Below are 26,771 nucleotides of genomic sequence, written 5' to 3' on the forward strand. Positions count from 1 at the left end.
ACAAAGTAATGTGACTAGTAATTTCTAATTACCTACTTATATCTTTGTTATCCAGAATTATACTTTTAAAAATTAGAAATTCTTCAGACTTAAAACAATATGGACACAGCACATATGAGAGGAATGTTACACATTTGGCAAGATTTCAAATGTAGAATTCTGAAATTTAGTTTAAAATTCAACAAAATATCTATTGACAAGTGAATGCATAAACAAAATATAGTATTTAAATACAATGGAATATTATTTAGCCTTAAATGGAAAGAAATTCTGACACATGCTACAACATGAGCGAACCTTGAGTACATTTTGCTAAATGAAATAAGTCAGTCACAAAAGGACACATACTATATGACACCACTTATGTCAGGTACCTAGAGCAACTAAATTCATAGAAACAGAAAGTCACGTGGTGGTGCCAGGGACTAGGGGAAGGGAATTATGGGGAGTTTGTTTTGTAATAAGTAGAGTTTCTTTTGGAAAGATGAAAAAAGTTCTGGACTTGGCTGGTGGTTATAGTATAATGTGAATGTACTTAATACCACTAAACTTTACTGTTAAAAATGGGTAAATAATAAATCATATGTTATATATACTTTACCCTGATTTTTAAAAGGGTGGGAAAAAAATAAACAGACTAACACTTTAAAAAGCATCTTGAGACTGACATTTCACTCCAATCCTTCGATACTTTATAGCAGACCATGACCTGGCATCAGAGCCTAGGAAAGGTGGTTACCACCGCCTCTTTGATTATGAAGTTAAGCTATCTAAAAAAAAAATATTCCCTGAATTAGATCCCCCATGAAAAAAGAGTTAAGGTATCTCATAACTGAGAAAACTGAATAATTTTAACCTGACTAAAAGTTACAGAATTAGTTAAAAATCCCTTAAACTACTTGAGCCTTTCTTTTTATTTTGCCTTTGGCAATACAGCATAATCAGGCAACCTGCTCTCAGAGAAAGAGTTCTTTGAATATTTTAGAAAGAATCACTTACCGGTTAAAAGCCCAAGAAATGAATATTAGGTCTACATTATTTGCTAAAAGAAGGAAAAGAGAGAGAATGTGATTCTATTAAGTGATTGGAAAATGTTCCAGTGACCCAATTATTATTTTTTTTTTCCTTTAGAGAAGGGAAGAAAGAAAGAAAGGAGGGAATGGGGCAGAGGGAGAGAGAGAATCTTAAGCAGTCTCCATGCCCAGCACAGAGCCTAAGTGGGGCTTGAGCTCACAACCCTGAGATCATGACCTGAGCAGAAATCAAGAGTTGGATGCTTAACTGACTGAGCCACCCAGGTGCCCTAACCCCATTATTATTTTTAAAAGTGCTAAGTGTATTATGGCAAATGACCAGAGGGGAATATGAGAAGTAGAACCCAATCTGTGCAGGAGAATCTGAAGACTTCATGAATAGTCATATTTTTAAAGCCTTATCTCCCTTACAGTCATTAAAACAGAACAGGATTTTATCACCCTGCCCAATGGCTTTGTATGGCTGTGTATGTGTGCATGTGCGCGTGTGTGTGTGCGTGTGTGTGTGTTGAGAGAGAGAACATGTGAAGGAGAAAAAATAAGTACATTAATTTATTCACCTAAAAATTAACCTTGACAAGATTGTGTAGAGAAGTACAGATTTTAAACAACTAGACTTGAGTACAAACAAGATGCAAATATATCACATTAATTAAAGAAATCAGTATTATGATGTCTTTTACTCTTTAATTTCAAGATTTTCCCTCTGGTAGTCTAAGTAAATACTTTTTGTGTCTTGCTAATTGGGTCCTCAACTTCCTCTTTACTTTACAGAGCACATGGCTAAAATGAGAAACCTTAAAGGCACACACTCTCCAAGCTGCCCTAAAGTTTATTATACTTAAAGCAGAAATAATTGCTGCAGATATCTGCCTATCCTCTTTTGTACTGCACAGTGGTTCCTGTACAGTGATCGAGATTGCAATGGCCCTATTATGAGTAGATATCACATTTTTTTTCAATAGAGCAGATATTTGATGATTTGCCAAAAGCATCTTTGTGAGTCTTAAAAACATTCATACTGTGAAAAATATTCATATAACAAAAGGTATATGGACAAGTGGATAAGTAATTGGTTACATGCCTGGGACTGCCCACAGGGTTTTGTTTTGTTTAAAAAGCAAAAATCTCTCACTCTGTTCTCTGAATAATATTTCTAGTAGTGACAGCTTTAAAATGTAGTTTGTTTTTTTTTTTAATATCTTGCATGGAAAAAAGGTCATAAAGATCCCAAGGAAAGAATGAAAGAAGGAATGAGAGAGAAAGAGAGAAGGAAAGGCAAACAATTAAAAATAAAAACAAAGTGAAAAACAATCAAAATTCATCTAAAACTATGAAAACATGCTTTTTTAAATATGTAATCTTTGTGTAACTTACTCCATTGCAGTCTCTTTTTCTTTTCTTGAGCATAATAGTGGGGACACAGTGACACTGGTGTGATATGTTCAGATTACCTGAATAGTCTGTGTGATGTTGTATATGTTTCCCAATTAGTCTTTATGAAATTTTCTAGACTAGGAGCAGGCTGTGAAATATACTTTGAGTGACTCCCACTAAATCTGATGCCCTGCTGGTCACTCAATCACTGAAAATCCAGAAATACTCAGCTTTTCCACTTTGACTTAACCATTTTGATTTTTCAAAATATTTTATAATTCCTTTGGCTCCCTTTACTTTGTTTTTTTTATAAATAGTGCTCTGCTGAGTGTGGCATCTTACTTTAACAATTTCCATAAACAACTCTACAAAGTGTAAAGAGAATATAAAATTTGAAAACAATTTTAATGACAAAAGACAGTTATTCTTAGAGAGTCCCTATCTTAAAATTACTTGTTAATATATTTGGGCTGCCCAACGTACTTTCATTGACCATTTTTTGTAATGTTATATTTATAATCATGACATTATTCACTGAAATTTTGTAGTACTTCCTAATTATGCTGTGGAGACAGGAGTTATTATTCCAGTTTGGAAGTAGGAAATGTGATGTTCAGAAACATAGTTACTTGTTCAAGATAACACAACTACTAATATGAAGACAAATTGAAAGCAAGCAAATTAATATTCCAGAGTCTATCAATTTCTCACTACACTAGAATAAGAAATCATTTCTCTTCTTTCTAACATATTCCATGCCCCAAATTTTTATGCTGAGACCAGCAGACTTAGATACATGAGCAGTAAAGTGTGTAGAAATAGCAGAAATGGCCTTTACCATTTCAAATGATAAATATCATAGGAGTTTGCTTCTTGTAGGGAAAAAAAAAAAATCAGCATACTTGCCCCTTACATGGCAGATGCTGCCTGACTCCTTGTCAGGCTATTTATATCCTTTCATTTAACAATAAGACCATTTTTTTAATAGGAATGATTTCAGGTCAATCAACCTTTGGATAACCAGAATCAGGTCCTATGTAATAATTCACCCAATCAATAGATATGTACTCAGTGTCTATCTACTATGTACCAAGCAGTCAGTTAATGCCTTCCTTAGTGTGATAGAGAGCATGGGGGAGGTAGACTACTCAGGTAAAACCATTTATCAAAGCATTTCATTTTGAATATGTTAAGAAGAGATGCCTATAAAACTTTCACATAGAAATGTCAGGAAGGCAATCGAATATACAATAATAAAGCTGAAAAGCCTGAGCCAAAGATTACAATTCGGAAGTGATGATTATAGGCATGGTAATTGAGGTCAGTGGAATGAATGAAAGTCATTACAGAGGGGACACAGGGGAAAGGAGACTGGAGGCCCAAGACAGAGTCCTGAAAACGTCTTATGTTTATAATGAGAATAGACAAAAAGTCAGCAAAAGAGGTCAAGATGAGGTGAGAGAACAGAGGAATATATAGTATATATGATAGTATATAAAGAAATATACTAGACAGCATCTTTGTATGCATTTTTAAACTAAATATAGAAGTTGATCTTGATTTGTGTATTTTATGATTAATATTGACATTCTAATGTTAATTTAAAAATATCTCCAAAAATTTAGCCATACCCTCACATGTTTATTATATGGAGATCTCAATACAGTATTCTGAAAAAAAAAAAAAACTATAGAGAAATCAGTAACTTTGACATAAATGTTTTCAATAATTACTATTATCTCATGAGGGTAAATATGATTGACTACATGGGTAAATATGTAACAACTATTATTTAAATATACTGTGACAAACCTGCCTAAATAATGAAGCAATGGTTAGTGAAAGCTCTTGTATTTCATAATTACCACAATTTCAAAAGGACTTAATATATAATAGCTGGGCAATTTCTTTCAAATTACAAGTAGCATTATACATTACATAACATTATTGTATCTAGGATTCAATGCACATTTTTTTTTTTTTTTTTTTTTACTTCTTAGACATTCAATGCAGTTAGTCAGATAAATAAAAACACCTGCCTGGAACATTTTATTCATTTGCATTTTAGCAGCTTCTTTTGTGGTTTGAAGTTTTGTTTAACAAAAGGAAAGAGGTGTGTGGAAAAGCAAAAATTAGAAAGTAAAAAGCAGCTAAACAGAGGAAAAATGTAAATATCTTAATAAACAGCCAAAATAGAAAAGAAAAAAAATAGGAAGAGATAAGGAATTTATTCTTAAATCTTCAAGATATTTTATCTTAAAAATGGTATGTCTGATACTCCATTTATTTTAAAATTGTGTCATAGAAGTTTAAAAATAAAGTTTGTCCAAAGTAATTGCATTAGTTTCTTTTATTGGAGTAAATTAAGTGATATCTTCTTTTAATCCTAAAACTAACTGCAAGAGATAATTATATAACTTTACTTGAATCAGGATAAAAGCAACGTGAAACTACTGTACGGGTCATTTCAGAGAATAATGTAAATGTTCTACCATGTTAAGTTAATATATTTGTTGTTCTATTTCATGAAATCTTTCTTCTTCCTCTTAAATTATTCTTCCTATGCCACTTTTTATACCATATCTTTACAGACTAATTAGAAAGATTATGTGACAACCCCTTCATTTCATCCATCTGGATCATGGCATGATGTTTTCTTGTTTAAACTTGATTTTTAAATATTTTACTATCTTTTTATAAAGTTGAATACTAATGGAGATTTAAAGTAAAACATTTCTATGATATTTAATCTCTGTAGGTCAAAAGAGAAAGAATAACAAGTTGTTCAAAGCTAAATTGGTGAAATTGCACTAGACACTTGTTAAAAACAGCAAGACCAATTTTATTTGAGCTCCTGCAGTAGAATAGACAAGCTTCAACATAGAATGGAGTGCAATTCTAAATACAGTTAGTAGAGTTGGGGATTTGTAGCCTATGGACAAAATAAGTAGGTCAGTGGATGGAAAACTACTAAGAGTAACTTGATTAGATAAAGATGGGGGGGCAAAGAACTTAGACATATTAAGAGTAGTGGGATTCTCCCTAAAATGGCTTAGCCTGATTCTAGCTAAAACAGGACTCAGCAGCATAGGACAACATCTAATCCAAAAGAGAATTCAGAGGAGACTGAAGTTTGATCAGGGACTGAGTTTTTGTTAGTAGGAAACAATCCGTCATGTGTAACAGGAACAATAAAAAAGAAGGGAAGTATCTTGAGCTTTATCTTTTTTTTTTGCTCATAGTCGTTAAACAAGTTTGTACTTATACCATTATAAAATGAAGACTATAGCAAAAATGAGAATTAGCAATAAAAATGTAATGTAAAATATAACCTGTGGCTCATAACTCTTCATTTAATGTTCAAGATAAAAAGTTTACAGTAGGGTGAGGAAAAACAATTATCATTATTTGTACCTTTTTTTAAAATTAGAAAAACATATAAAATGTTCAAAAATATCACATTTATCACAATTTGAAATTCATTTTCAAAAAGTTGTTTAGCTTCCAATTTTTATGATTCCAGCTATATATCTGTTTAGTCCTTAGATTAATATTAATTATTATACATTATTTGTAAATGGCAGTATTACATACTCAAGTTTGAAAAAAATTATGAAATTTATGTTAACAATGATTTTTATTTGGATGGTTTTCAATATTTTCCTTTTAATATTGATGATTCAAATAGACCCTTCTAAACATGTAAGCTAGATTTTAAATATTTAAAATTCAACATATTATAAATGCATAATGACAACTTTCTCTGCTTTATGATAATCTTGAAGAAACTTTGAGAATTCTTCCCTTTCCCATCCTAGGTCCATTAAAGGAATATTTTTACAGACATTTAATAATGAAAGAAATAGAGGACATTATAATTTGCGTAAGATTTTGCTAGCTTGAGGGTTTTAAAGTATTTTCCCTAATAATTTCTTATTTAAGAGACAGTTAAGTGATCTTAACCTAAATAAAGAGGTAAATCGAGGCAAGCTCAAATAGATGTGTTTATTTGAGAATAGCAGAGGAATTGCAATTTGAGACAAGCAAACTAGCAAACTATAGGTGAGCCCCTTGAGGGACTGGGGTGGGCTGTAATTATGGGCAGGGAATATAAACAGGAGAGAGTACAGTTAGAGCCTCTAAAACAAATGGACATAGGTCTTGAAAAATTTCTGAGCAGACAAAATCAGTCCAGTCACATAGAAAACCTCAGTACAACCTACTTTGTGGGACCAATCCAACCTGGGTCATTTCTTTTCTTTTCTTTTCTTTTCTTTTCTTTTCTTTTCTTTTTTTTTTTTAAGATTTTATTTATTTATTTGACAGAGACAGAGATAGCGAGAGCAGGAACACAAGCAGCGGGAGGGGGAGAGGGAGAAGCAGGCTTCCCCCCGAGGAGGGAGCCCGATGTGGGACTCGATCCCAGGACCCTGGGATCATGACCTGAGCTGAAGGCAGACGCTTAACGACTGAGCCACCCAGGCGCCCAACCTGGGTCATTTCTATTCATGCCTCTGGCAAAACCTTCCGGGTCTAGATGAGACAACAACTTTTTTTTCTTTTTAAGATTTATTTATTTATTTTGGAGAGAGAGAGAGAGTGCAGAGGGTGGTGCAGAGGGAGAGAGAGAGTAGTGGGGGAGGTGCAGCGGGAGAGGGAGAGAGAGAATCTCAAGCAGACTCACATGGAGCCCACGCGATCCCATGACCCTGAGAACATGACCTGAGCCTAAATCAAGAGTCAGACACTTAACTGACTGAGCCACCCAGGAGCCCAAAATGAGACAACTTCTGATTACCCCCACAACCTAAGAAATTCTCTCAGTTTTCTATAAATCCAGCATTTATAGGAAATCAGTCTTTTAGTCCTTAGGTGTTTTGTTTTTTTTTTTTTCATCCTAGGGTGCATGAAAGTCCCCATTTTATGTTCTTCAGTTCTATTTTAGACTAAAATTTTTCACAGTAGACAATAAATACAAAATGTTAAAATCAAAATATATCTTTGTTTTAAAATTACATAATTATAATTTCTGTGATCTCAATCGAGAAATGTTCTAATGGTCTAATTTGTAGCTTGAGTCAATCAAGGTCATAAATAGAGAACAGAAAAGGTCAAAAAAAAAACCTATAATGCATAAAATTTTAAATCAGACACAGCCCATATAAGTCATTCAAGTGTTTAATCTGAATGCTCCATGCAATTTCTCCAAAGTAAACAAATTGTTTCAGTAGATTAATTAACTACATGAATTTAAGCTAGATATTCAGAACCATTGTATTATCCCAAGAATTTTAGTTTTCTCTTTTTGGAATCAGTAAGTCACTAATTGGTCCTTTCAAGACATGGAAGACAAGGATGTTAGCCCTAATGTTCTCCATTCTAAACTCTTTCCCTACTGCCACCAAAACTGTTATTGACATTTAATTATAGTCCTAGCAAAGGTAAAAAAGAAATCAATTTACAAAGTGAGTATTTGGTAATCTCATTCCTTGACCTTACTGCCTGTAGCATGATTTGTTTTTCCTGCCTCAATACCATATGTCCTCATTCAGAACCATGCATATGATTTTGGAACTTGGTTATGAAAGAACAATTTAAATTTTGATACACTGATTAATGCTGTCTTCTTAAATAATTTCCTTAGTCTTCACAGGCCATGCCATGTCTGAGTTCAAAAACCTAAGCAAGGAATCAAGAGATGATAGCTTCCAGTCTACTCATTTGTACCTCTTTGGTAGATAGTAAGCTGAGAAATTAAATAAAGATAAATAAATTCATTTGTACTTAGCATCCATCTAGTCAATAGTGCTCAAGTTATCTGGAAATTATTAGACCGTGGAGAATAATGGATATACACATGTACTTAATTAATAAATTATGTTATCCCTTCTTTCATCAAGCATTATTGACTACCATTATGCATTTGGCTCTCTGCTATGTGTTGGGATGGCATTGGTGAACAACATTGCAATCCTAAAAAAGCTCATTTTTATGGCAATACTATGAATTATAATAATTAATCCTAGGTACTGTTTTGGGGATAGCAACCTGTCACAGTCTTCATCAAGAAAGTGTGTGTGTGTGTGTGTGTGTGTGTGTGTGTGTGAGAGAGAGAGAGAGTGTAGGAGTAAGGTGGTTGGCGGGGGGATGTGAGGGAAGGAAGGATAATGCAAGCAGATATAACAGAGACTCCATGCAAGTCATGTGATACAGACTACAATGTTTTTTAGAACAAAACAAAGAAAAGATTAAATTAGACTGGTCTGAATGAGGTAGATATACTTAATGTGCTTTCTGGTTCAGCATCTGGATTCTGGCCCATTCTTCCAGAAGAATGGGCCTTTCTTGAGTGTCCTACTTAAAGAATTTTTAACTTTCTGTGAATTTTAATTCAAAGCCTACTTAAGTTTTTTTCTACTTAAACTCTTAGGCAAATCATTCTCAAAGTTCAGCATCTATGAGTATCACTTGCCAGGCTTATAAGAGCACAGCCTGTTCTGTGTAGAGTGGAATCAAAAATGTTCATTTCTAACAGTTTCCATATTATACTGATGTTGTTGGTCCAGGGAACCTACTTTGAAAATCTTAGGAAAAATTCCCAGATTTTCCTGAGGATAAGAATTGCTTTCAGTTTCATGAAACACACAGCTTTTTAGGTTTTAGACGAAATCTAGTAAATCAGAATGTCCTCATAACTTGGCTGATGATTATAATCCGTACATTTAACAGGTATCCTAGTAAGATACTCTTCAAAAATCCTAAAATTCTTTTCCTTTTACTATTTCATTACCTTTCTTATCCTCTCAATAGCATTTGATACTTTCTTCTTTTGGCCTATGTTCTACTACATCCCTCACTGCCTGCTTCTCCTTCAGTCTTTTCTTTTTTGGGGGGGATCCTCATCTTCTCCTTCAATTTTAAATGCCAGGATATAAGAATGACCCAGGCTGGTCCTGATAATTCTTCCTGAAGCAGTCTCATCAATGTCATTGTTTGCTGTTGACTATATTCTTTATCTCTCCCTTTCAGTCTATTCTTCTATATTAGCCTTTTGAGATTTCCCTATAGTTAAACAATAAACAATTTATTATTTCTACTTAATTTTAGGAATTAAGGATTCTCAAAATGTATGGTTTTTTTTTCAGAAATGTGGGTAATTGAAATTTAAAAAAACCAGTAAAACAAACACTAATAGATTGACCAGTTGTATCTTGCCATATTTGATTTTCTTCTTTTTGTTTTTCTGAATTATTTTAAAGTGAGTTATAAAAATCATATATGTTAGCATGTACCCCCCTAAGGACAAGAATGTATACCTACCATGTCATTGTCATACCTAAGAAAATCTAAAATAATTTTAAAGTATTGTAGAATATCCATTTTATATTTCAGCAACAGCCCCCCTCAAAGGTCCTTATAGTGTTTATTTCCCCCAATTCAGGATTTAGTCATGGTTCATGAGTTGCATTTTTTTTAATGTCTCTTTAGTCACTTTTAATCTAGAACATTGCCATTCTTTACAGATTTTATTACATTGGCATTTAAGAATCTAGGTCAGTTGTCTTGTAGAATACTCCACTGTCTGAAATTTTTTCTATTTATCCCTTAACTTAGTTTTTGCAAAAGTACTTCATAGGTGATGTTTTAAGTTTCATTTTAATCAGGATGCACATAATGTCAGAATGCTCCACTACTGATAATTCTAAGTTTGATCATTAAGTTAAATGATAACCACCAATTCTCCAGTATAAAAGTACATTTTTTTGCTTTGCTAATAATAAATAATCTGTATAGTAATACTTTGATGCCATCTAAATATCTTGTTCTTCAACAGCCTTTCATCCATTTTACTTTAGTATCCATTGATACTTCCTGCTGAAATCAATTCATATTGGGGCTTTCTAATTATATCAGAAATACAAAATGAATAATGTCAAGCATTATGGTCCTCTTCAACTTCATGTGGATGCAATTACTGTTATTTCTTCAGCCCCTATTATTAAACATCTTCTAATATTATGTACTCATACCTTCCAACTATAGGCTGGATTTTGACACACTTGTTCTGGTACCATTTTCCTGAAATAAATCTTGCTGTAAATCCCAAACCAAGACAATTCAAAACCTTGAATTTATGATACACCTGACACTGTTTTATCATATCCTACTTACGGATTTTGCTCTTGAACTATATTGTAGCAGATAGCATTTTGGAGTGCCAATGCACTATACTAAGTATTTGCTATACATGATTTCAATTGTTTTCCTTATAATAACCCAATCAATACTATTAAAATGCCAATTTTACAAATGAGGAAATGGAGGCTCTGGGAAAGTAGTAACTTAGGTCACATAGCCATTAAGTGAATGTAACCAGAATTCCACATCAGATCATTTCACTCTAGCACCTGCATTCATTGCCATCATGCTTTACTTGGTCTGTCTACTTTAATATGCTACAAATACCTTCATAAGATGATCTTCAGAATTGATCCAGTATCTTCCCAAAATATGTTTCTCCTACATTTCTAGCAAAACAAATGGAAAACCTTAGGGTTATACAGAATTTCTTTCTGCCTTTCATTTCACAAGCAGTAGGTCATATCAACTTCAAATTCTTTATGTATTTACTGGTCTCCCATTCTACTCTCCTACTATCACTTTTTTTTTTTTTTTTGCTTTTTTTAACCTCCCACCCCAATTATGTTCATGTATGCACACTGCTTTTCCTGTTTTTGTTTTTGTTTTTGTTTTCATTTTTGGTCTACTTTTGGTTCTGCAAATAGATTGATGTTTTAAAATATTTATTACATTTCTCGTTTCCCTCAGACTTGTTAATGGTGCTCCATGGCCTAACCTCAGAAACCGTGTTTTCTGGGAAGTTTGGGAGGTAACAATTTTTCAGAATTTGAAGACTGTGAATTAACTCTTGTTGAATGATAGGATGTTGTTGAAACATCTAAGCCTTTGTGGGCCTTCCTATGAAAAGTACAAAACAAAACAAATATAAACCACACACTCATACAAAACCCACCATTAATCATAAGAAAGAAAAATAAAAGAATGAAAAACCTATTATTAGCCTTCTTTTGTAAGAATCAAAACTTTAGACTAAGGTGGTTTTCAAGGCAACATAATAAAAATGGCTAAAGCAGATGTTTTATGTAAGCATATCACTCCAAGCTTATATCCTTATTATGTCCTATAAAAGTGTACATTAGTTGAGACCCACATAACATCCTATTTTTTCAGCATTCTTCATCCATTGTCTCTTATTCTCCATTCACCCCCAAATACACTTTATCTCCATCCAAATTATTTTTAGTTCTTGAAAAGCTTTCTAATTAAAACTATTGAATTATTACTCATAAATCAAAAGCCATATCAAATATTGCCTATATTAAGTCCTTTATAAGAGAGATCATCAATCCCTTTGTTTTTGCTAACTACATAATGAGAGCTCTGCTCAAAACTTAGTTTGTGGATGGTGTAAGAAAGAACTTAGCTGGCCTTTGTCTCCAGGAGGAAGTTACCCTCCAAACCCCTTACATGTATAGAATATTAAGAGTTTCTTTATTATTTATGGTGTACCCCCTTGTACTACACCACATGAGAGACTCCCACATGGGAGGTGACTCATGGTGGGTATCCAGATAGTTTCGGCAAAAGAGATGATTCAGGATGAGGGAAGGCCATGACAGGAAGACCATCCATGTTCATAGATGGTAGGAGCTTTGAGCCATGTGAGGGCACTGGAGATTGAATTCAACCACATAGTAATGATTCAGTCAGTCATGCCTAATAATGAAACCACAATAAAAATTCTAGACATGGAAGTTAGGTGAATTTCCTTGTTTGGCAATACTTGTGTGCTGTCACATCAGTGTGCTTGGAGAGAAACACATCTCTTAGGAGGATGGAGACTTTATACCTGAAATCCCCCCAGACCTCACCCTATGTCTCTCTTACCTTGACCGGTTCTGATTTGTATTCTTTTGCTGTAGTAAAATAGCAGTCATAATTATAGCTACTTTCCTGAGTTTTGAGAGCTGTTTTAATGAATTATTAAACTTAAGGGAGTTGATAGGGACCCTGAAATTTGTAGCCAGCTTCTCAGACATAAGGGAGGCCCTAGGGACACCCAAACTTTTGCCTGGTGTCTGAAGTGAGGGCAGTCTTGTGGAAGACTGTGCCCTTAACTAAGTTTGGCCAATTCATTGCAGAAACCAACTTAATCAGATTAACCTGGTATATTTTTTAAATGATGTTTCTTATCCCCACAACAGATATGTTAGATCAAAATTTATTGGATATGACCCAGAAATCTTTAGGTTAATATGCTCCCTCATGTCTTTAAGTTTTTTACAAAGATTTATTTATTACTTGATAGAGTGGGGGGGAGGGGCAGCGGGAGAGGGAGAGGGAGAGAGGGAATCTCAAGCAGACTCCCCGATGAATGTGGAGCCCAACACTGGGCTCAGTCTCACAACCCTGAGATCATGACTTGAGCCAAAATTGAGTCAGTTGCTTAACCAACTGAACCACCAGGACACCCCATGCCTCTAAGTTTTGAGATCCATTGCCCCAGTGTATATCTCCAGTTAATTATCAAGTTCTTACGTATTGAAAGTATTTTATTAAACATCTATCTGTTGTGAATGACAGAGAATATGACTTATGCATATAACCATATGCCAATTACTTAGTGTATTCAACACCTTATCAGGGCTCTAGGAATATGTGTTTATGTTTTTTATCTTTGGTAGTGTTTTATTTAAATGGTAGGTACTGACAAACTAAATTTAGAATTTTTATTTTTATCTCAACACAAATATAAATGGCACTTTGGGAATAAAGTTTCTCAGCTACACATAAATACTTTTAGAACTCTGACATTTCATCTCGTGTAAACATTTCATAGATCCTTGACCTGATTCTATGGATCGTTCTGTAGCAATTGTTCTTTAGTGACAGTTCTTTCAGTAGGCTTCTGTGCTCCCACAACTTTGATTGCATGTCAAGAATTTCAATCTTGAGAGAAGTTTTTTTTTTTTTTTTTTCCAAGATGATGTCCCTGAGTCCAAGACAATAAAACCTATCAGCAATCACTTCCATGATGACTGACAGAATTGATTGTCTATCAACATCATCATGGTACTCATCAGAAATAGCATCTATAGTCAGGCCAGCATCTGTCATAGGAGGGATTACAACATTTTTTTTTTTTCCTTAGCTTTTGTTTACCTGTTTATAGGGACTATTGTCAGTCTTCTAATCAGTCTGTATTTCCTAATGTGCTTTCAAGAAACAAATAACTTGTACTCTTCCTCATGCTAAATAGGCAAAAGTATCTTATGTATGGTACTGACTAAAATAATTAATATTGTATTCCTGTATATATTTTACTGTTCTCTGTATAGGTCTATCACATATATAGCACTTTGCCTCATTCTTTGGTAGGTGCCAAAAAGACATTTTTTTTTTTTCAAAATAAAATCTGTTTATTTTTTAGTTAATAATACTGACATTTAATGTGATTACAGTTGACTCTTGAACAATATGTAGGGGGCACTCACCCCCTAGGCATACAAAAATCTATGTATAACTTTTGATTCCTCCTAAACAAACTACGAAGAGCCTACTGTTGACCAGAAGGCTTACTGATAAGCCGGACAGCTGATTAACACATATTTTGTATGTTATTTGTATTATAATCTGTATTCCTACAATAAAGTAAGATACAGAAAAAATTTTATTAAAATCATAAGGAAGAGAACATACATTTATAGTGCTTCACTGTATTTACGGGAAAAAAATGCTTATAAATGGACCCATGCTGTTCAAACCAGTTCAAGGGTCGACAGTGCATTCACCCATAATAAAATGAAGAGTGAAGCTAAGTTTTTTAAAGTAGGAAATTCCTGTTTTCAAGTATATTTTCTCAACATTTTCCATGGTTACCTAATTGATGTGGGAACCGTACACTTAAATGATACTCCCTCTGAAGTTTTAAATTCATTCTACATTAAGAGAGAGTCATAGCCTAAATATGGTATTTCTCTTGCATTTTATTTTGTGGGCAAAAGCATCTCTGTCTTACTGTAAGCTATTCTCAGGGAACATTTCTTGTCCAGTCATTTTGTTTTTGCAGGAAAGTGGTCTTTTAGCTTGAAGGTAGTAATCAAAACACATTCACTTGCAGTGATTTTCTATCTTTTGAAGCAGGCCTTGATGTCAGTGATTTGTCACTCATGAGTCAGCATATTTTGATGTAAAAAGCAAGTCAGGGCACTGTTCATTAGAATTATAATATGAAGATTAATTCTTGCATAGAAGATGAATAAAAATCAGTCTCAAACATATTCCGTTTGGAGTGCCTTTATGGACAAATTTTAAATTCATATTACTATACAACTTTTATAGTGTCCGAGAGGAAAATTTTGAAGATGACATCACTGTGAGTCAGTTTATTAAGAAATGTGACCCTATAGGGACATCATAGAAGTTCCATACTTTAGAGTAATGCTTTTCAGAGTAACTTTAACTCGTCATGTAATACCTGGTTAAACAAAACAAAACAAAACACTTGGGAGCTCTGTATCACACTGAAGAAGACCCAAAGTTAACATACAGACTAACAGCTAATGTCAAATTGAGATGTTCATTTATATATTGTATGCCTGTGTCTCTTACTAAAGGAATAAGACTAATGTCAATTTGAGGATTTTTACTGCCCCAGGCAATATGAAAAATGTCTCCTCCTTCTAGCAAGTAATCACTCACATAATAAATAGTCACAAAACACTTTACTCCTCTAATATTTTGCTGCCCCAGGCAACCAGCTGTTCTACCTATATGGTACAGCCCGTCATAACTATTGTGCATGTGCAGTTACAGTGGCTTAATGTACTAGTAATAACGAGACGTAATATATTCTGACTCACAGCCTTGAATTGCCAAATGCAGGCCAAGATTCTCATTACTTGAATTTTTACTTTATAGCTATTAAAAATACCTTCATAGAGGAAATGAATTGTAGTATCCAGAGTTTAAAGTATGTTTAAAGTATGATGTAATCTGGATTCATATTTTTTGATAGTTTTGAGATTGATACAGAGATAACTTATATAAACTCCCCTTTGTTAATGAAAATAATTACTCATTCTGAATATTAAACAATAGTTATTAGCTACTATTGGAAATCTGTAACTATTTCCCTATATCATGAATAATAGTATTTTTGAATTATAAGAAAAAAGAGGTAAAGTGATAATCCTTAAATTTTATTTGTGAAAGAATAAACTAGAAAATTAAACAAATATGATCATAAATGAATTGATACAAAAACATTCTCATATTTTGATTATATTTTACAATGTTTATTAATGAATGTGCTATAATTTATTTGTGATTATAATTGATGTAAAACATTATGTTAGTTTCAGGTATACAGCATAATGATTCGATAGTTGTATATATTGCAAAATGATCACATAAGTCTAGTTAAAATGCATAAAAATACATAGTTAATCATTTTTTCTTGTGTTGAGAAGTTTTAAGATTTACTCTCTCAGCAACTTTCAGATATATAAAGAACAGTATTATTAACTATGTCACCATGTCATATATTATCAGTACCTACTTTTATTATAGCTGGAATTTTGTACTTTTCAAACCCTTTCACCCATTTTTCCTGAGTCCCAGTTACACTGTCTTTGGCGACCGCCAGTCTGGTCTCTGTATCCATGAACTCAGTTTTTGTTTTTTTGTGTTTTGGTTTATTTTAGATTCCACATGTAAGTGAAATTATATGCTATTTATCTTTGTCCGAATTATTTCATTTAGCATAATACCCTCAAAGTTCATCACTGTTGACACAAAATTTGTTTTTTCTTTTTTGTGGCTGAATAATATTCATTGTATATATATTTTCTTTTTTTCTGTTATGTTAATCACCATACATTACATCATTAGTTTTTGATGTAGTGTTCCATGATTCATTGTTTGCTTATAACACCCAGTGCTCCATTCAATACGTGCCCTCTTTAATACCCATCGCCAGGCTAACCCATCTCCCACCCCATTCTATACCTTCTTTATTCATCCACTGATGGACACTTAAGTTGCTTTTATATCTTGCCTATTATAAATAATGCTGTAAAGAATAGGGAGGTACATATATCTTTCAAAGTAATGTTTTTATTTTCTTTGAATAAATAACCAAAAGTGGAATTGCTGGATCATATGGCAATTTTATTTTTAATTTATTCAGAAACTTCCATACCACCCCATGGTTGCTGCACCCCCACTAAGATAGCTGGACCACTATCTTTGCATGTGGCTTTCCAGTTTTCCCAACATGCCTTTTTGAAGAGACTGTCCTTTCCCCATTATATAGTCTTAGTTCCTTTGTCATAAGTTAATTGAATAAACATCTGTGGGCTTATTTTTGGGCTCTCTGTTCTGTTCTATTGATCTATGTGTCTGTTTTTATGCCAATAACATACTGTTTTGATTACTATAGTTTTGTAATATAGTTTGATATCAGGAATTGTGATGTCTCTAACTTTGTTCATCTTTCTCAAGATTGTTTTGGCTTTTTGGACTCTTTTACTTTTCCATACAAATTTTAGGATTGTTTGTTCTATTTCTGTGAAAAATGACATTGGAATTTTGACTAAGATTACATTGACTCTGTAGACTGCCTTGGGTAGACATTTTAGCAATAGTAATTCTTCCAATTCATGAGCACAGAATATCTTTCCACTTTTTGTGTCAATGTATTTTTTCAGCGATGTCTTATAATTTTCAGTATAAAAGTTTTTCACCTCCTTGGTTAATTTTATTCCTGGCTATTTTATTCTTTTTGATGCAATTGTAAATGAAATTGTTTTCTTGATTTCTTTTTCTTCTAGTTCATTATTAGTCTAATAGGAGGCAAAGGATTTTGTGTATTGATTTTGCATCCTGCAACTTCACTGAATTTATTGATTAGTTCTAACAGTCTTTTAATGAGTTTGGGGTTTTCTATGCATATATAATATTACATCATCTGCAAATAGAGACAATTTTACTTCTTCCTTTCCAATTTGGATGCCTTTTATTTCTTTTTCATGATTATTTGTTCTTGCTAGGACTTCCAATTCTATGTTCAATAAAATTGTCCAGTTGAGCATTCTTGTCTTGTTTCTAATCTTAGAGGGAAAGCTTTCAGCTTTTCACTATTGAGTGTAATGTTCATTGTGGCTTATCATATATGCCTTTATTGTATTGAGGTATGTTCCCTCTATACCCAGTTTGTTGACCATTTTTACCATAAATGGATATTGAATTTTGTCAAATGCATCTTCTGCATCTACTGAGATGGATCATAGCATTTTTTTTAAGATTTTATTTATTTATTTGACAGAGACAGCGAAAGCAGGAACACAAGCAGGGGGAGTGGGAGAGGGAGAAGCAGGCTTCCCGCTGAGCAGGGAGTCCGATGTGGGACTCGATCCCAGGACTCTGGGATCATGACCTGAGCCGAAGGCAGCCGCTTAACGACTGAGCCACCCAGGCGCCCAGGATCATATGATTTTTATTTTTTCATTTTTTAATGCATGTATCACACTGATTTGCAAATGTTGAAGCATCTCTGCTTCCCTAGAATAAATCACTCTTAACCATGGTCTATAATCCTTTAATATTTTTTTTTGAATTTGGTTTGTTAATATTTTGTTGAGGACTTTTATATCAATGTTCAGGAGTATTGGTCTGTAATTTTCTTTTCATGTGGCGTTCTTGTCTGGTTTTAGTATCAGGGTAATGCTAGACTTGTAAAATGAATTTTGAAGCGTTCTTTTCTCTTCCAAAGTTTGGAAGATTTTAAGAACAATTGGTGTTATTTCTTTTTTAAATGTTTGGTAGAATTTACCAGGGAGGCCATTTGATCCTGGACTTTTGTATACTGGAATTTTTTTTTATTTTAATTAATATTCAATCTCCTTTCTTGTAATTGGTCTGTTCTGATTGGCCTAATGTAGGAGATGAACCTTATTGTTTATTGCAGCCCTTGCTATTGGTTGGCTATCAAGACTTTGTGACTGTCCAAGCAACCTATTTTATTTTCAGTGGCTCCCAGATGTTGAGGGTGTGATATGACCTATTGCTGTCCCAAAGAGGAGGCTCTTAGCACCTAGATTTTGGCTGATTTGGAGCTAGAAACCTCAGGCAAAAGTTTCCAAAGTGTGCAAATACATACAGTCCTGTGAGATCATCAGCCTAAGTCCCACAAGTCACCAGAATGGGCAACCTAGAACTGTCCCCTATGTAGCAGCCACAAAAATTGGAGTGCCAGATGAGTGTACAAGTTCCATTCTAGGAGATGCCAACAACCTGGAGTGAGACAGATGGAGAGCACAAAGATGACATCTACCAGCACTGATTTCTCTGAAGTGTACCATAGTAGGACCCTAGATATGTGCTATATCAAAAACCTTTCCCTCAGGCCAAAGCCCCAGAAACAGCAAATAGGCCTTTTTCACAGAAAGACTGGGGATATGTTTTAGTTTACTTTCTATGCAGTGCCCAGGATGGTAGTTAGCCAAGAACTCTCTCTCTATTTGTTATAGTTCCGTGGAACCCAGGAATACAAGCCCCACTGGCCATGGAAACCAGGCCATCAAAGGGCACCTTCTTGGCAACATCACATAAACTGGGCACCAGGTTAAAAAAAAAAAAAAAAAAGGAAACTGGACCCATGTACAGACTTTTCTCTGGCATTCTGGATCATTGCTGAGGGAAGTCACAAATATAGAACTTGCCCTCTGAGACATCTAGAGAGAATTATACTGGTCCATTAGATATGTGTTCAATTTTAAGCCTGCCCCTCAGTTCATAGCTATGAAGATAAGCTAGTAAACCTCTTTCAGAGAATATTTGGACATCTCTGTTTCCTCTTGCTGTACCCTGGGGTTGGTAGCCAGCCAAGAACTGTTTCTCCATTTGTCAGTCTCATGGGACCCAGGAATGAAAGCCCCACTGGCCCCCAGAGCCAGGCAATCAAGGAATGTCTTTTAGGTAGCAGCCACAAAAACCTAGGGTAAAAATCAGGGCACCGGAGGTATGCAAAACTCTCTTCCAGGGGACACTAGCACTCTAGAGAGTGACAAAGGGAGAATGAAAAGATTGCATCCACCCTCTGAGGTCTATGGAAAGAATTACAATCAGTCCTTAGATGTGTGTTTGATTAGAAGCTTACCCCTAAGGTTATAACAATGTAGATAAACTAATAGGCCTTTCATACAGAAAGACTGCTATCCTGAGACAGCTGCTTCTTGCTGTGTTCAGAGGCGATAGCCATTTAAAACCTCTTTCTCAGTTGGTTACAGTCTTGTGAAACCCATCTGCTTATGCCCTACTGGCTACCAGTGCCAGGCCATCTGGACATGTCTCCTGTGGTAACTGCAAAAATTGTGCAAGATAAGGAGGAGGATATAAGCTCCTTTTTGGAAGATACTGATATCAAGGCGGAGGGAAAGCACAATGATGACCTCTACTGGCTTCTGTTCCCTGGGAGTGCCTCAGTAGACCCGTAGGTGTGTGCCAAATCAGAAGTCTAACACTCAGGCCAAAGCTCCGGGACAAACAAATAGAACTTTTTTACAGAATAGCTGGAGGTGTGCTTTAGTCTCCACAGTGCCCTGGTGGTAGTACCCAGCCAACTATCTTCCCGATTGTTATATTCCTGTGCGATCCAAGAATACAATCAAGTGGCATCTCCTGGGCAGCAGTCCCAAAATCAGGACACCAGATATAAAAAGGGGATTATCAGACATATAAAAGCTCTCCTCTGTAAGATGCTGTTATTCTGATATGTGGCAGGGGGAGAGCACAAAGATGACAAACACCAGATATATACATGTATGTGTGTGTATACATATATATATATACACAACACCCTGCTGTGGGTTTTTCATATATGGCCTTTGTGATGTTGAGGGTTGAGGTATATTCGTTCACTCTCTCCTTACTTTGTTGAGGGCTTTTATCATGAATGGATCTTGTACTTTGTCAAATGCTTTTTCTGCATCTGTTGAAAAGATCATATGTTACTTATCCTTTCTTTTATTAATGTGGTATATCATATTGATTGATTTGTGAATATTGAACCACCGTTGTAACCCAGGAATAAATCCCACTTGATTGTGTGAATAATTCTCTTAATATACTGGCCTCTTAATGCTGGCCTCATAGAATAAATTTGGAACTTTTCTTCCCATTTCTATTTTTTTGGAACAGTTTGAGAAGAATAAGTATATACCCTTCTTTAAATGTTTGGTAGATTCCCCTGGGAAACCTTCTGACCCTGGACTTCTGTTTGTTGGGAGATTTTGCTTACTGATTCAATTTCTTTGCTAGTTATTGGTCTGTTTGAATTTTCTTTCTTCCTGTTTCAATTCTGGTAATTATATGAGTCTAGGAATTTATCCAGTTCTTCCAGGTTGTCCAATTTGTTGGCATATAATTTTTCATAATATTTTCTTATAATTGTTTGTATTTCTCTGGTGTTGGTTATGATCTCTCCTCTATCATTTGTGATTTTATTTATTTGGGTCCATTCTTTTTTATTTTTGATAATTCAGGCTAGGAGTTTATCAATTTTATTAAAATTTTCAAAGAATCAGCTCCTGGTTTCATTGATCTGTTCTATTAGATTTTCTGTTTCTTTGTTTTTGGGTTTTTGTTTTTGTTTTTAGTTCCTATAACATTTCTTTCTGTTTTCATCTTTATTTTTTCCCCTTTTTCTGCTGTCTTTAGGCTTTATTTGTTAGTTTTTTTCTAGCAAGCAGGCTAGGCAGACAGTGTCTGGGCTGAGCTGCCCTTCACAGTTGGCTTTACTGTTGAGGGGTGGGGGAAGGAAATGGTAACTGCTAGCTCCTTTCTCCCCAGAGAGATGTCTCTGTGAATACTCCCATTGGCTTTAAAAGGTAGATGTTTTGGAGGCTTGTCTCTCATGGGCAGTTCTTAAAAGTTGGGGTGCACAATGTGGGGCTCAATCCCTTTGCCCCTCAGGGAGAAGCTCCAGATTTGAGTTTCCTGCCAATTGTGGCTCACTGTGCTAGGGGTGGGCTTTACAGGGAGATTGTGTTTCAGCATTTACTACATTCTTGGGTATAAATTTTTCCTTGTTTGTCTAATGTGTAGGAGTTGCTCGGCTAGTTTTCTTTCTTGTTTGTTTTAATAGAGGAAATTGTTTCATATGTAGCTATAGATTTGGTATGCCCAAGGGAGGATGTAAACTCAGGATCTTCCTATCTCACCATCAGGAGCTGTCCATTCTTTTGTTTCCTTTTCTGTTTTTTTTTTTCATTAGATTTTAAGTGTTTTCATGTTATAGCCCTGCTTTATATCACTTATACCTAATTTCCACAAAATATGTATCAATATTTGACGTTCATAATGATATCATTGATAATGATGATCATTGCAAATAGGTTGCTGAATTGAGAACCAAAACACATTATTAAAATATTACCTAAGTTATCTATGTGACAGCAGGCCTTCTTGTACTTGAGAAAGCAGATATTTCATTAAGGAATAGCATAATATAATTAAGATAGCATTGTAATAATGACTAGTCTAAATACAATGTATAGCCAGAGTTTTGCAAAGTAACAAGAATGAAGAAAATGTCCCATTGCTCTTTTGTTAATATTAATAGAATGAATCAAAGAACAAAATCATTGCTGTAAATATAATTGCTCACCCCTAAAAAAATATCAGAGATTTCACAGAAGTAAAATTATTCTCTTAGAAGTGAACTATTACTGAGTAAATGAGAATATGTCTCCACCCATGCCCAAAATATGATGGTGTTGTAGAAATATTTTATTGTGAACTGTATATATAATAGGTAATTATGTCTATGTCATAAGCTTGATTTTCCTATTCTGAAATATGTAAAAGAAAGCAAAAGGACTTATAATGTTATAATGACAGCTGGCCTGAAGAAATGTATCATAGTTCAAATTTCTAAGAATACATGTAAACATCTATCATTTATCCTCAGTCTTGGGGTCCACAATTTAAGATTTCCAGAACTCATTAAAGTGTCAAATTTCAAAACAATTTTTATTACTTCCAAAATCTCTGTACTCACTCAAAATCAGTTATTTATTTCCTTATTTTTTTAATGAAGAAGAAGCAAAAGAAAAACATATTTTTGTTCTTTGAATGCAAATGTACTGTCAAATTACCCACTTTATGTCAAGAAGGTTGAAAAACTATTTTACTTATGAGGAACATTAAGTAGAACTAGGAGGGATTTAAGTTTATAGTGATACATCAGAGCAAGTCTTACTTATGTTTTAAAACATAACTCTCCCTCTTATACAAAATACCACTTGATATAGATTATGTATTTCTTATACTTTATGATTTTATCCACATATTATCCATTCATTGGAGAATGACTTGAAGAACATGGAATTATATATGCCTTCAAATTATATAAATACACTTTAATTCAACTTGTGGTACTGACAGTGGAAATCATGAAACCATGATTTTATGGAGTTTATCATGACATAAAAATTTAAAATAAAATGTGAAAGCAAACATGATATTATAAAACTATATGCACATACACACACACACACACACGCACACCAGAATAAATAATTCCAGGAATCATACAGTAAATATTTACAGTCCATATTCTTAGTACATTGAACATGGATTGTAGGGGGAGGCTCCACTTCACACAGAAACTCATTAACTATCTTCACATATACCAAGACAGGAATACACCAGATAAACTCTCAAGGTCCTTTTAATTTCTCTGTGAATAGTGACACATGATACTTTTTTTTAGATTACTGAGGTATGATTAACAAATAAAAACTGTATATAATCAAGATGTACAACTTGATGTTTCAATCTATGTATACATTGTGGAATAATCTCTATATTCTCTATAATCTCTATATTTAAGATAGTTACTATATCCATAATTTTACATAGTGTTTTCTTGTTCATTTGCTTTTCTGTGATGATAACACAAGATCTACCCACTTAGCAAATTTAAAGTATACAATACAGTACTGTTAACTATAGTCACCTTGCTGTACATAGGTGTCCCGAATTTATTCATCTTGCATGACTGTAACTCTGTATCCCTTGACTAACCGCTCCCCATTTCTCCCTCCTCCCATTATATATCATTGACTAGATCTAGTTAATTATGTGAGACCTGGACATATAGGATAGTGATATTTAGTATGCATTACTGCCTCTGACAAAATAGGCATATGTAGAGAAAAATCTGAGAAGAAATGAAATTATGTTAACAGTGATTAACTCTGTCTAGACTACAAATGACTTTTTAAAAAAATACTTTTTAGTGACTTTTTAAAAAATACTTTTTAGTGTTCTTAAAATTTCCTAACTAAGCAGCTGTGTAAGAACAAAAAGTCTATAATCGATTTTATTTTTATAATTAAAAAAGGTGTAACTGGGTTTCCACATGGACAAGCTTGTTCATATGTCAGTGTCAGATCCAGTTAGGCTATTATAAATAACAGAATGATTTGTAGGAAAAACACCATAACAATATTTGAATTCAAGACTGCCTAATTTTGTGAACAATGAAATTGGCTGAAATCGAGTTTGATATGACACCTAAACATAGGAGATGTTCAGTAGATAAATATTATTTACTGAAACAAATATATAGTGCTTTTTCTATTCAAGGCTATCCCCTAATAATTCCACACCTACTAAGTCATCTAATCCTCTGAGCAACTCTCTGAAATAGGTACAATCTCATAGTACCTACACAGGACATAGAGAATGGTAAATTGCCCAAGATTATATAGATAGTCAAAAGCAAAATTAGGATTTGAAGTTAGGCAATAAAGTTCCAGAATATATTAACCATTATGCTGCTGAATCCTAGAGTTTGAGAAATGAATTTGCAAAAATACCATCATATAGAAGATAATCAATTTCTTTGGAGTACACAGTTTGGCAAAAAAAAAAAAAAAGCAACAGTTAATATAAAGTGAAAATGAGATTGATAATATAAGCAGAGAGGATACTTACCTATAAGCATGAGTAATTATGTTTTTTCTAAAGGATAGAATAAAAGAACAAATGAGAATAAGACAACAGAAAAATTTTTTTAGGTAAAGATATGAGTGTCCTGAGAGTGAGTATAGTAGAAGACTTATGCACTTAAGGAAAGGTCTCAAAAAGGAGCCATACAATGAAAAGACAACAAATAAACTGATTAAAAAATGAGCAAAGTACTTAATAAACATTTCTCCCAAGATTATATATATATAAGGATAATATTGCATCACTACAGTCTTTTGAAGTATCAGCACCCCTGTTGAATATATGAGAAGAGTGTTTGAAGGAATAAGAAAATTAGAAAGAATATTTATTCTTAAATTAGTGAATTTAAATCTAGGTCTGCTTTAATTTGAAGCACTTTTAAGTATATTATGCTATAGCAACTAAAAATAGGCAAAAGGCAAAGGTATGAGGTGAAATGACTATTAAAGGAGTGACATAAACTTCATGAACCTAAAATTGTTCTCTGAATGTGACTGTAACATTTAATATGACAATTTCATCTGATGTTAACAAAAATTAAAAGTAATGACCCAAGTAATGATAAATAGTCCTTGTAAGAACTAGTTAAACCACCAACTGCCAAAATGCAGCAAGAAAATATATTGTGATGGCAAGTCAATACCAACTGTTTTATATGATCCAAAGTCTTCTAAAAACGTTTTATGATAGAGGACTTAAGGGTTGGGCAATCTGAAACTTTGTGTTAAAGATAAATCGAGGGGCTCCCATCTGGCTCAGTTGGTGGTGTGCGCAACTCTTGATCTTGGGGTTGTGAGTTCAGGCTGCACACTGGGTGTGGAGCCTACATAAATAAAAAGAAAAGAAAAAAGAAAAACTGAGAGGGGTTATTTTCACAAAGTTTCAAAAAGCAAATCAAGAAATACTGTAGATGTTTTCTCAATTTGTATAAAATTAGGCATGAGAGAGCCTGTACATGAGCATGGGGGTGAGGGGTAGAGAGAGAGAATCTCAAGCAGACTCCCCACTGAGCACAGAGCCTGATGTGGGGCTCCATGTGAGGCTCAACCTGGGCCTTAATCTCATGACCCAGGGATCATGACCCGAGCTGGAATCAAGAGTTGGATGCCTAACTGACTGAGCCACCCAGGTACCCTAAGTTTTTTTCAATATGTTTCTACACTTGTTAGTGTTCCTTCAAGTTTATTTTTACATGCATTTACTCATGACAATAAAGTGGCTTTAGAATATATTTATTTATATATCTAGGTTGGAAACATCATGAACAATGAGGAAGTTTAAATAATTTCTGTATTTAAATGATACCATGTTATAGGCAAGTAATGCTGTAACATATTTAAAACTACCATATAACAGGCTTGCAGTAACTTTCCTAGAAATAAATGTATAGCTTAATGACTTATTTTGAATTGAACCCCCATATAACCACCATCCAGGTCAAGAAATAGAATATTGCATTATAGTTGAGACTAACCAAATTTTTCTGTAAAAATACATGCATTTCATAACACAGCCTTGATGAGAGTTGAATTTAATTCCTCTTCTAAGGAATCTTTGAAATATTGTAGCTAACATATTTACATGAAAAAGTAAACTTCAAACAACATGTCTTTACAAGTCCTTGTTTTCCCTTGAGGAAGCCTGAAAACTTGATTTAAAGAATTAAAAAATTTGTCTTGCTTTCCCTAAGAAAAATATCTAGGCTCCTGTGGCAGGGAACATACTCTTACCATAGTATTTATTCTTAACATTTATTGTTATATCAGCAGAAGCACAGTGCGATGATGCCTCAGATCAGTTTTTAATTGTGATGAGAAATTATTCGCTAATAGCCACTCAAGTTGCAAACCTAATAGAAATGGATCCATCCTCCATCCCAAATAATGGCAAAATTATAGAAGAAAATAATGAAAAAGGAGATAAGAAATTTATGCATAAATTACTGAACCCAAGAAACTCTGGAATTGATGATTCTAATGATTTGTCCTATGAATATGTAAAGGAGCAGATGAATGGTGCATCTTGTTGATTGTTGTTCAATTAAAAAGACACTTCTTTTTTTTTTTTTAAGATTTTATTTATTTATTTGACAGAGAGAGACACAGGGAGAGAGGGAATACAAGCAGGGGGAGTGGGAGAGAGAGAAGCAGGCTTCCCGCCGAGCAGGGAGCCCGATGCCGGGCTCGATCCCAGGACCCTGAGATCATGACCTGAGCCGAAGGCAGACACTTAACGACTGAGCCGCCCAGGTGCCCCTAA

Source organism: Mirounga angustirostris, unplaced genomic scaffold (genome assembly GCF_029215605.1).
Source record: "Mirounga angustirostris isolate CCGP_5_RB_7025 unplaced genomic scaffold, mMirAng1.0.hap1 SCAF_1, whole genome shotgun sequence".
NCBI lineage: Eukaryota > Metazoa > Chordata > Mammalia > Carnivora > Phocidae > Mirounga > Mirounga angustirostris.